The sequence below is a fragment of the Canis aureus genome, chromosome 1 (assembly GCF_053574225.1).
Source record: "Canis aureus isolate CA01 chromosome 1, VMU_Caureus_v.1.0, whole genome shotgun sequence".
Lineage (NCBI taxonomy): Eukaryota > Metazoa > Chordata > Mammalia > Carnivora > Canidae > Canis > Canis aureus.
Genome location: NC_135611.1, coordinates 20,651,806 through 20,664,759, shown reverse-complemented (window position 1 = coordinate 20,664,759; position 12,954 = coordinate 20,651,806). Strand labels below are relative to the sequence as shown.

At 42.2% G+C, this 12,954-nt stretch overlaps 1 protein-coding gene across 20 annotated transcripts in view; it reads right to left on the bottom strand.

The window, feature by feature from the left end:
• The window catches only part of TCF4 (transcription factor 4), a 360,507-nt gene that overhangs the window by 167,200 nt on the left and 180,353 nt on the right, over nucleotides 1–12,954 (bottom strand). The window contains exon 1 of one of the 20 annotated variants that reach the window (XM_077892180.1): nucleotides 11,617–11,752. The exons of 18 other annotated variants lie outside the window; for them this stretch is intronic. The gene's annotated coding sequence lies outside the window, so the exon portion shown is untranslated. Of the gene's footprint in view, nucleotides 1–11,038; nucleotides 11,059–11,616; nucleotides 11,753–12,954 lie in introns of those variants that run through there. One more of the 20 variants, XM_077892200.1, reaches the window with a different exon arrangement.

Genomic DNA, 12,954 nt, shown 5'->3' with positions numbered 1-12,954 from the left:
GAGTAACTACCACCGACAGGGCAATGATACTGCAGGAATTATGCACCACGTTGCGTACAATTTGTAGTTACTTATGGGAAACGTCCAAAATACTCTCTTTTGTGGCTCTCTAAAGACAATGCTCTGGATATAGAGATTGCCAGGTTCATCATACCCTCTTTGAAATGCAGCCTTTCTCACTGACACAGAGAGAGGTCCCAGGGCTCTAAACTGGATGATACCTAAGCTAACAGTGAAAAGAAAGTGGGAACCATCTATGAGAAGCCTCTGTGGGCTCTTTACTCTGACAAAAAGGGTCACCAACTTTATCTAGAAATAAAGAAGTGATTAGGGAAAATGATAAATCTGGAGACAAAGGACTTTGTCCCCTAGTTTCATCTCCGTCACCTGCTATTAATACTGACAAAATTACTCTGAGTGTTTCTGTTTTGTTATCAATAAAATGGGAATCGAAAATAGTCCCTACCTCACTGGGGTCACTGGCATGATTAAGACAAGAAACTTGCATGGAATTTGCTTAAATGTAAGTGATTTGCTCACAAGCTCTAGAATTTACTTTTCGTTGGTTCGTTTATTCACTTACTCATCTATCCACTGACACTTGAGCAAACACTCACTGAGTGTCCTCTGCTAGGCACTGGGGATACAGATGACAGCCCTGCTCCCTGGGCTTTTCTGGCTGTGCAGAGTGTGACAACTGTCAGGAGAAAGAAGTGCACCAGTGGCTACCTGTGCACAGAGGAGAGCCCCTCATTCTGGCCTGGGTATAACACCGAGGGTCCCCAGAAGAAACAATGCATGAACTCAATCTTGGATGAACAGCATGAGTTGTCTGGTAAAATGAAGGGGAAACAGGATGAAGATATTCCAGGCCAATGGTAGGGCTCTTGTAAAGACAAGAGAGAATTATGAAAGAGCCCTGAAGGGAACTGCAAACAGCTCAGTATGGCTGGAACAGATGTGAGTGAGTGTGAAGGACAAGGCTGGAGGCCAAGACAAGGACCAGGCTATCAAGAGTCCGTACATCATGCTAAGGATGGGCCCCTGAAGCCAGGAAGGGAGGTGAAGCAAGGGTGTAAAGGCATCAGGGTTTTGTGGAGAAAACCACTCCAGCTGCCATGTGAGGGAGAAGGTGGGGATGGAGGGAAGTAGAGCAGTAGAGACAGCAAGAGTGCTGACTGGGGAGTGTGCAGGATGGGGCGATTTATTGGTACAGGAAGCAGGACCCATGAAATCTGAAAACTGAGGGCTTCTGGGGGGAAGGGGAGATAGTAGTCTCTGCTGGCACCTGAAGTCAGTCACCAAGCCAACACAGAGGAAGGACTCATCTTGAGGGGAAATTCAATCAATAAAATTCAAAGTCAAAAGCACATTTGACCTTGACTGCCACATTTTACTCTAGCCCTTTGAAAAGCAGATCTAAATAAGTGCAAGAATACGAATTTGGGAAATTATGCATTAGAGCCTCCAATCAGATGACGGTACTATTAGCTCAAACCCTCTACCAAGGTAGTGTGAGATCGTGGCCTTCTGGGGTCGAGTGGGGTGGGGGTGGGGGAATAGGGTGCTATTTCCTAATAAATATTTACTGAACACCCAAATCAAGGTGTGGTAGAATAAATTATTATGGAGCATTCTGGAATGTTCTTAATTACTGGCTGAGGTTCTACAGAGCTGATTAGTACGTCTGCATTCTATTTCTACAGCAATATCTATAAATATCTAGAACACAGATAAAATGATTTGGACCAGGTAACTAAGGGAGACCTATTGACTAGAACTCCACAGGAGCCTCCAATCTTGACATCTGAGTTTCTGAAGGCACACTATGAAATTTTAAGGATGGTACAGTTACCTAGGATACAATGGGATGAAAACCTGCTTTGTAATGAAGTATGAAATGGAGGCAGTCTGGAGTCTAGGAACGATGGGGTGTATGTGTTATCTGCAAAGGGAAGGGAGAACAAGTTCTCCTAGAAATAAATCCAAGAATAATCCCTTCCCCCACAAATAAAACCCTAAACTTAAATATATTCTTTTCATGGACAAAATGACACCCAGGACTTGTACTCTGGAAACAAATGCAAGCAAATCTTACTTGGTAAGATTTCCCAAGTAGGACTGAGAGGTATAGGTCCCTATATTAGTGCCTTCTCTTTGGTTGAGACAGCCTAGTGGTCGAGATGCAGGACTCCATGAGGGACTATGGCAGAGTAGGAGCAGCTGTTGACACTCCTCTTTGCCACATGTCATTGGCCATAGCACATCCTCTACCACTGCTGTTGTCGTGTCGGACCAGGAACTCTACACAGGACAGTTCTGAGTGGCAGAGCTCAGCGTGACAAACTGACGTCCTAGTTCAAAAGTACTGGTAAGAGACATTTCCACAGGACGTAGTCACATCCAGGAGAAGGAAGTTCAATGGGTCAGGTTTCAAAGGAGTAGTATGGCCTCGGTTAAGTAGTATTCCCCAACTTGTGCCTGAGTTGTGTTCAAAAAGTTTGTTTAGAATTTATGATGTATTTTTCTATAAAAAAAAAAAAACCCACAAGGTTGAAAACCTTCTAAGATCTTGAATTTTGATTCTCTTGGGTTTTTGGACCCAACTTGTAAGCAATGACTCCATCTAGGACTTAGCCTTCTTTTTTTTTTTTTTTTTTTTTTTAATGATCTCCATGCCCAACATGGAGCTCGAACTCATGACCAGAGATCAAAAGGCTGAATGCTCTACCAACTGAGCCAGCCGGGCGCCCCTCAGACTTGGCTTTTTATCCCCACAAAACTGAATCTCTGTGAACCATGAGAGGGGCAGAAAATACCCTCACTGGTCAGAGACTAAGCATAATCGTACAGGCACAGGCAACCCCCAGTGGAACCAAATGGCCACTAGTTTTTATCAACAGTCTTATCAAAAAAGAAAATTCATCATTTAAGCATGCAACTATGTTTAATCCTGACCCGGTGATCAATCAGGCTGCTTAATTCTCTTCCTTTGCTACAGCAACAATCACTATTTATCGGGGACTCCTTCCTGGGAAACCATCCACTTTCCAACTGTCATCAGAGGATCTATTTTCCAAGTCTGCGCTCACTTGAGGAACAGGCATCCATGCCTCATTCCCTCAGTCCATTCCCACACTGCCCTTTCAATAGCACAAAACATTCTTTCTCTCTAAGGAACTATGCAATGAGAAACCTTCACATTCTCCTAAAATGGTATGTGGTTTTCTTTCTATTCCTGTGGTGGGTATCTTGTTTTTAGAATTTTCTCCGTCAATATCAAGCAAGTTGGCAAACTTTTCTTCTTGGCTAAATCACTGTTCTTGTGGCATGATGAATTCACTACGAATTATCATAGAGATGTCCTGCATACCTGTTTTATTCCCGTCGGGGTAGCAATTATTTTACAGACATTTATTATTGACCCAATCTTCAAAAAAATGTAAATGTGAAGGTAAGGAACATAATCTAATCACCTACATATACTTTGTATGATCTCATAACTCATTCCCTCTTCGTTAACTATTGCCTTTTCTGCACTTATGGTGATCAGATTGATCTCTAGAAAGATTGTGAACATCTCTCTCAAAGCATAAGGTTTCAGTTGAGATCTCGATCCTGATTTCGTAGCCTTTTATGTCTACTGAAAAATCACTTAAGAGGTAAATCTACATGCTGGGTCCTTTCCCTTTGACTTTACGTATCCTGCATTTACTGCAGTGAGGTTCTCAGGCTTCCTTCATACAACCTACATGGTTTTTGTTTTTGTTTTATATTTGAAGATGAGGGTAAAGGGAAAACAAAAGTGAGAAGAGATGAAAGTGACTTATTATCAAAGTATGAGAAAAGCTAGCTACTTGGCTAAATAAAAATAACATATTTAGTGATTTGTAATATAAGAATAAAATGAACTTCCTGGGTCTCAGGAGGTCTGCAATATGATCTTTGCAAAAGGTAGCTTGCCAATTTAATTGAGGTAGGAGTTATTTAATTTTTTTACAGGTATAGTTTTCAATAAAACTACATATGCCTATAATACTGCAATGGCAGATGTGTCTCGATTATTAGAGGTGGGCTCAAGGGAATATATACAATGGATCTTGAAATCTGTAAGCAGCTGTTGGGGGGGTGCTGAAATGATGGGGGAGGGCATTGTACCACACACACATGTTCCTTAAGTGCAGCAATGTTTTGTTATTTTACTGCAGGTGTATTACAGAGATGAAATTTAATAACTTACTGTATACAATACCAATAAAACTGAAAAGATTCAGTGCCCTGCTGTTCATTATCACTGTACAAATGAGCTCGGATTATTCTGTGTGCATGCACGGTCAAACCCCGACACATAGGGGACCCCCACATCCAGAGCCCGAGGGAATGGTCACTTCTTGAAAACCTCACTGATCTTCTCCCTAATTACCTTCTTATCACTGAATTGTCATTGTCCCAAATTCACACAAGCGTGTAGTGTGAATCTGAGGTAGGCTGGAAATAAGATATATCTAGTATTTTGCTTTCAAATGTCCTAGAAAGCCCTCACTGGAAGATGTCTTCTGAGAGGAGAGGGTAATGAAATCAAGGAATATACAGATTTGATTAAGTACCCTAAGAATTAAGCAGTGACAGTATATTCCATTCAACAAAATCGGGGCAAGTGCCAGGCCAAGGATGCTATCCCACTACAATTTGACTTTTCCCTTTATTAAGCCTCAAAATGAGTGCCATCCAGTGAAAAGACATTTCTGCATTAGAAATGCTGAAGCAAATGCGACTATGTATTCTTGCGGGGTTTCTTCTCCCAAGAAACTACTTCTAGTAGATAATACATAACACACTGAACATAAAAGGTCCATGCTCCAGGAAGCTCAGTTTAGTTTATCTGTGAGAGAAGGTATATGTAAAGGAATCCACATAAACACCCAGGACACACACATACTTTTTCAAAGGATGAGACTCAATTCTAAGCAGGCTACCATATCAGGCCCAGCAGCAGACTCGGTATCTTTTCCTTTCTGAAGTATTTATTTCTAAAAAGATTATGGGGTTTTGTTGGCATCTTGCAGCGTTCCCACTATTTTAACTTGGGGTCTCAGTTTTAAGAGTTTCAGAAGATATCTCCTTAATGATGAAACCACTTCAAGCATGGCCAGAGATAAAGGAGTAAATAAATACTCCTGCCATTTAACAGTGAAAAGTTCTCCCGACGCTGCGTTGGGAGCATAACTGCCTTTCTTACGGAAAGGAGCTACAGGGCTATACCAATTTCTGCACCAGGGGCAGGCACCTTGCAACATTAAATCTTACCAAGTACCCCTCAGTGTTAATTTGAATCAATTGTTTAGTCATTAACTGACTTCCCCTTTCTCTTCACGTATCAAAAATATAAAGATGAATTGAATCCTTAATTGCTACTGGTCATTAAAAAAAACCCTGAATACTTTTTAGAAGAAAAGAGGTTAATCCCAAGTTTCTGGTGATATTTCCATTTGGATATTAGGACTTATTATTTTTTTTTTTTGGTGTCTCATAAATCATCTCAAAGCAATTTAAGTCTTTTTAATGCACTCACTGTCCTGAACTATCGGATAAACTTGCCTATGCTTCTAACACATATGTCATTTCATATACTTTGCAAGCGAGTTAAGCGTCGTAATAAAAATATGAGGGGGTCACATTTAAAAGCCTGCGAAAGGTCTGGCTTCAGCATCTCCCTGTATGCAGTTCTTATAGTTTTGGAAAAATAATTTGACCTAGGAAGAATCTAAATTCATGTCATAGCACACCATACCCTGCTTGCAATGCACAAAAAGCAAGGCCCAAATACGATCTATACATTTTTAAGAAAGTGTTCACGCTCTTGCTAAAATGTGAACTGGCATACTTTACCCCAGCCTCTTCACGGGGAATCTTTATTGGTTTTAATGGACTTGCACTGAGGATACTGCAGAAGGGGCCGTGCACACAGACACGTGTGGTTCATCTAGGAACAATACCGGCAGCAATGGGCCCCACAGTCAGGAGCCGGGGGGTGGGGGGGGGGGAGCTCCGCCCTCTGCCCCCCCCACTCCCACCCCAGTGCCCGGAGTTCCAGCACACGCTGAACACACCGGAGGGCAGCTACTGTTCCAGGTACCATGTCAGGCCCAGACTCTCCAGTGGGCCTGGAATCTTCCAAAAGTGGTTTTCCAGGTGGGCTGTAATACGGATCTTTCAGCCTAGCAACCTCAGCGTGGGTTGGAGCAGTAGGGAACCCATGTTGGAAGAGCACTGGCTCTAAAATTGGACATTTTAGAGCTCAAAATCTGGCTGTGGGGCTTACTTGGGCCGTGGTCTTAGGCCGGCTCGCTTTCCTTCTTTGGGCTTCATTTTCTTAATTATTAAACGAGGACATAATCATCACCAGAGAGGTTTATCCTGACACCTAATATTAAGTTCCCAGGCTTCCTCTAGATTGAGGCCACACTAACATTTGGAAATCCATTCGTTTTGACACCCACGTACCAGTCACATCCCAGTTGTGGAAGGACTCGGGGGGTTGGGGGCCACACCTCCTATCTTAATGACCCTCCATAGAGCAACTCTGAGCAACACAGCTGCCTACCAGACTCCATGGGTCAGCCACTGATGGTCAACCTTGTGAGGTTGTTAAGACTAATTACTAGAGCACAGAGGGGGCAATATGAGAATCTAGGGAAACTCCAGTGCTTATGACAAGATTAACCTAACAACTAGGGACAGAGATTGTCATAAGGTCCCAAATTTCAGCAAAAGAATACTAGAGCTTAGTTTGCAAGGAGACATTACCTATAATTACCTCCTTCCTCCTACGATTTAAGCTTCTCTGAACTTTAGCCTGAGCCATAACTATTTTTTTATCAATATACCTCATGAGATTTCAAGACTGCTTTAATGCTCCCAGTGCCTTCCAGTTCCATATTTAACACAAGGATTATTGACATTTATTTGTCTATGTATGAAGTGCTTAAATTACCAGAGCTAAAATACGAACAATGAAAGGAAGCTTTTGCAGAAGAATGTCAGCTATAAATGTAGACGGACTGATGGAGTTTTTTTGTTTTTGGGCTTTTTTTTTTTTAATCACTAGTTCAAAAGCCTCTAGTACAGGCAAGCATTATCAATGTGTGCTAAAACTATATCAGGTCAAAGACTATTGAAGAACTGGGATATTTGCCCAGTGCTAATGTATCAACACAAAGATTGTTTACCGATTGCAAAAAGGGAAAGGTTTCTTCACAACAGAAAGATCTGGGGGTCTCCACTTTCACCAAGTGATTAAAGTTAGCATCATCAGTAGCAACAAAACTTGACATTATATGCCTCCCGATGGAATGCAGTATGAAGCGCATAGCTTCACCTATGAAATATTCGGGCCAAAAATGTGCAACATCCATATGAGGAAACCTTTAGACCTAATTCAACAAATTAAACTGCACCACAAAGAAATAATCTGAGCAAATTCTAGAGGGGAGAGTATTTTTCAAGACAATGGGCCTGATGCCTTTAAAGTAAATATTTTAAAAAAAATACAGGAATTGCTCTAGTTTAAAAGAAATAATAAAGAGACATAGGAACTAAATACCACACATGAATGCAATGACTGGGGAAAAAAAAAAGAAGAAAAAAGCTATGGAGGACATTTTCATGGGGGCACAATTTAAGAAATCTGAATACAAATAGGGCATTAGATTAGGAAACTATGGTTATTTTCTTGAAGGGTGATAACTATTTTATTTCAATGGCTAAGTGTTTAAATTTTTAAAAGACACACGCTGAGAAATACAGAGGTGAAATCTTATTAGGGCTGCCACTTAAAAGTGGTTCACTGAAAAATGTATATGTGTATTTATACACATGAAGCAAATACGACGAAAATCAGCAACTGGTTAAGTGGTGGTTATATGGCACTGCAGTTTCTTATTTTTTTCAACTTCTCGGAGTACTTGAAAATATATACTATGTGAGATTTCTAAAAAATGTTATAATTAAATAAGTGGAGCTTGATCGTCTCCGCTGCTATCCATAAAGCTGCTCGTGGGGGGCTGAAGGGAAAGTAGGCAAGAGCTTCCCTTTGTTTTCCTCCTTAGTACCTCATGCATCACTTGAGGGCCAATAAATATCTATTTACCAATACACGGCAAGAATGGCTCCAGTGTCCCCTTTGGCGAGTGTTGGGGTGGCTGTTGGGCAAGAGGTGCACCCACAGCAGTGCCCCCCAAGCCAACAAGCCGGTGCCTGAGAAACTGCTCGGGGCAGAGCCGGGAGGGCATCCACAGGGCAAACGCAGGCCCTGCGAAGTCGGGAGTCGTCACGATTTTAAATACTTCGTCCCTGTGTCCTCGCCAGCACCCTCGGGAAGGACGGGACCTGCTTCTGACCCGTGGCCCCAGTATCGTGCCCACCGCAAACGCAGAGCACGGATCCCCTCATGGCCTCCTTCCAGAAGGCTCAGGCCTCGAACGCTGAGCCCACCACCAGGCTGGTCGTGAGGGCCTGAAGCTGGGGGATGAGCGACTCTCCACGACGTGACCTCTGTGGCCCTCGGGGCCTGAAGAGCGTGTTGGGAGGGCGACTCCCAAGTGATTTTCTCGGTTTTGTAGGTGGGAAGACAGCGCTGACCCTCTGGCTCCCATACATGGCCATACAGGCCTCCCCCTCCCAAGGGATCCTAACCGAGGTGCTGGGGAATAAGCAGTAGGGGATCCACTCCTCGCCCGCCGGGCACAGTCCACATGGCGCAAGGTCAGGCCCATGTGGTCCCGGCCCTGCCCAGGAGTCTTGGTGGAAACCAGCAGGAAACGAGCCGCGGTACTGGCAAATTCCAGAAGCCTTGTAAGGGGGCCGCGCAGCGCTAAGGCGAGAGCACGGGGCCCGGTACCGGGACGGAGGAGGGTCCCGGGAAGAATGCACTGGCCCCGGGCGGATCCGCTGGCCCCCCACGAACGAACGTTTCAGTGTAACGTCCAATGAGAAAGACAGGATGCACTTCTGCCTCCACAAGACCTAAGAAGCCATTTTCCTAAGAAGGGATAAAGGATTTCGTGCCTTCTTTGCTTACATCCTATTTTAACTTCAGGTAAGGAAAAATTAGAGGAGCCACGAGTTTTAGAATTAGGTCATTTGTAACTCTTCTTGTATCAAAACTAAAAATAATTAAAAGAAAAAAATTCTTGAATGCGTAATTCATTTCAGAACCGACTATCATGCTTACTTTCAATGAACCCCAAACCAAGAGGTCTGTGGGCAAATCAAATTTCATACAGAGAAGACCCATTTTTCTACACAGTGTCAAAGTTTCTGGAATTTAACAGAAGTATCTGAGATTAAGGCTAATTCTTAAATTCCATCGTTTTAAGATCTCAACATCAAATAACTTTATCAGCATAGTCCTATTTGATTACTTGCTGAGAAAGAGAAAGAATGTGGATGAGGTTAAAGCCTTGGACTTCACTAGAGCAAACAAGATAGGGGCTGGGACATTCAGTTGCAGAATTCTGTATAAAGACTTCAAAGCATCCTCCTGATTTTCAGTAAATCACTAATTTTTACTGCCTTTTCAATGAAGTGCATACACAGAGTATCTCCACGTCTTGAGTAATCAAATTAAGGCAAGAAGTCTAAAAGCTTTTTCAAGGTCAGTGACAATACCAGCTTTTGAACATGTCTTTAGAACATATTCCTATAGAACATTCTAGGAAATTATCAAACCTACCTGCACAATACAATCGCCTGGGGAACTGTCAGAAAAGCAAAGGTCCAATTCATAAGATTCTAATTTCATTGGTCTCAGATAGGGCCCAGTTTTCCACATAGTACATGTGAGCACGCACGCGCGTGCACACACACACACACACACACACCCCAAACACACATCTTGTCCAGGAGATACTAATAATGAAACCATTGCTTTAGACTTGGGGTATATCCCAAAAAAGAAAAGACAAACAATTCCTGATAATCCATCCTGAACTTCCATTTAAGGGGAAAACTTCTGCCTTAATAACAATCACTTGTGTTGACATCATCATCTCATTCAAAAACAGAAGATCTCGGCAAGATAAAAAAGTTTGCAATCGCCAAACATCCTATTCCAAGCAGCAAAAGAGGTCAAAAGCAAATGACATTTTTTTTTCCTTTTGTCATCTGCAGCGATGCCAATGAGGTATTAGCTATTGGTTATCGTATTAAGGTTGGACTATCTTGTGAAAAACTTTATTTCCGCTAATTTTCATTTCTGTCAGACTTTCCATTATAAATTTTATTTTCTCTGCCAGTAAAAGTAGTATGAGGTTGCAATTTGGCAAGAACATTTTAAGCCTGGGTGTGATTTCCGTACCCCAATTTGATTTAAATTAGTTTTGCCATATTTAGTGAGCACTAAAAAAAAGTCCATTTGGCCGCTTTGCTTTGTCTATTGGTTCATTTTCTATACAATTTCAAAAGTCTGAAAAAGTTACCATGTTTATCTCTGATAATTTTACGTGGAAATGCACTAATGAATTCATATTGCCCCATGACTATTTATGATGAAAACAACTTAATAAAGAACCCGCCAGCTTTTGTTTTTTGGCTGAAATACCTGCTTTTTAAAAAGCCACGTGTCTATCCCTATTAGTGTTAAATCCTCAAGAGAAACGTAATGCGCATATATATATGTTATATTATATACATGCGACATATGTGTATATATAATAGATATATTTTAACCTGATGCATTTTTGAAAAAAAAAAAACATGCATTTCAAAATAATAATTTATTTCTCCGGAACGGCTTTTTGCTACCTGTTGCTTACCACCACTATTTCTCTATACCAAACAAAAGGCTATTGGGACTGGAACAAGCATCTTCCCGTGTAACAGTGCTCATCCCCCTAAGTCCACAGGATACGTTGTTATAATACGATAAAGCTGCTCTGGGAGCTCCTCAGGGCATATCATCTAAAGGATTTCCGCCCAGCATCTCTAAAATGTAGTAAACAGGAGAAACAAAAGCTTCCTCTCCAGGAGAGCCACTCACCTTGCCACACAGTGGGGAATCATTTCAGCTGTGATCTGCTACTTAGACTTGAAGCCCAAGATACCGAGACTTTGCCTTTCCCTTTGGTCTGCATAGCTGGTGTTGGAGACAGGGATTCAAAAAAGCAATTCGGCACCAGAGAAACATTCACTGGAAGACACACTATGGTCTGCTCTATTCTCAAATTTCACGGAAAGCAGAAACTCATAATATGTGCACTTTTCCTCTCCAGCCCCTATTTTCTCAATCGGGGAATTTCCAAAATTTGGCTCTTTTATTTATCCTTAAGTGATCACACTGTTTATGGATACTGCTGAGACCACGCTAAGCACAGAGAAAGTCGGTTCTTGCAAGACTCACGACCGTGAAGCAGACACAAGAAAGAGAGAAATCTCCACACTCCACAGCTACACTATGAAGACTTTTTAAGAAAAGCATATGCAGGCACACTCCTATATACAATGAGAATTTTCCTGGACACGAATGTCTCAAAATGCGCCTCCCGAGGCCCAGAAACGCAGCCATCACACACCGGTCCGTCCACCTCTACTCCACCCTCTGCCCCTTCCACTTCTCACCTGGTGTTTGCCAAAAAAATAACTTCGGTCTCACCCGAGGGAAGTATTTCCCACAAACCGAGGGAGGGTCTGTGTCCCTGCACTTACACAGACAGACTCACGCGGTCTGGATGATGCTTTAACAAGTTAAGGGGCCTCGCGCTTACTCAGCAGAGGAAATCTTTGTGTCTGTGAGGAATCACGCCAATTCCTATTAGTAAGAAAGGATACAGGGGCGAGGAAGCCTATTCTCTCATTGACCAGAAAAAGAGGCCCAGCGAAAACAGAGACCTCTGCCATGACCATCTGCAAAAAGGAAGGATGTTGTCAACTTTCTTCTCCCCAAAACTCTAGTGACCTCTGCCTTGACCCTCCGCAACCAGATACACAGGAACCGGCTCTTCTGCAGGAATTGAGAGCTTTACACCAGAGACTCAGCACTGAGAGGCTTGTCGCCGGAGCTATCTGCCCCGAACATTTGCACTCACATTCCAAAGATGTTTCCGTTGTGCTGGAATGGCTGTAAATTTCTTTCCTGCAGAATTCTTTCCAAACAAACTGCCATGAACTGTACTCTGCAGCTTGTGTAGCAGGAGTTCTTAACCAAGCACCAGTTCACCTCGTTGCGACCAAGCTTTCAGATGCCGAACAGGACTGAATCGGTGGCTGGGCCAGAGGAGGCAATTTTAAAAATGCAAATATATCCAGGGGGGATAAAAAAAAAAATAAACCTCCACCAGAATTCCACCTCTAGTGACATATGACTGATGCATAAAGGTAACATCCTTCACAGGCTCTGTTTAATTGCAAAAACTGTCTGCTTGCATTTTCCAGGATGTATTAAACAGGTTGTTTCAGAAATTCAAAACCGATTTGTTCCCATATCCTTAAAGAAAATGGGAGGGTGAGCGGGTTGGAGAGCAAGCATTCCCTTTCGAGCATAAGAAGAATGTACATTCTGTTTGGGTGAGGAATGAGACAGTAGAAAGCTCTGAATATGAGAGAGGATTATTAAATTCTACCAAGAGTTTGCCCAAGTAAGAAACCAATGCACTTACAAAAAAGAAAGCCTAAATCCTAAGCAAAATCAAAGATTTTAAACATGTGATTAATACCGATATTGAAGTAAAAAAAATAATAATAATAAAGAAAAAGAAAGAAAGAAAGCATCTACAAAAACTCAATTGTCCTAAAGCAAAGCTTACACTTTTGGCCATGGATAGTATTTTTAGAAGTGGGCTTTCTCTGGAGAGTGCAAAGTATGCAAATGCAGAGTGCACAGAGACACAAACACACACATGCTATACCTTTGTATTACACTGGCATTTTATTATTTAATTAAAGTACTCTTATTTTTCT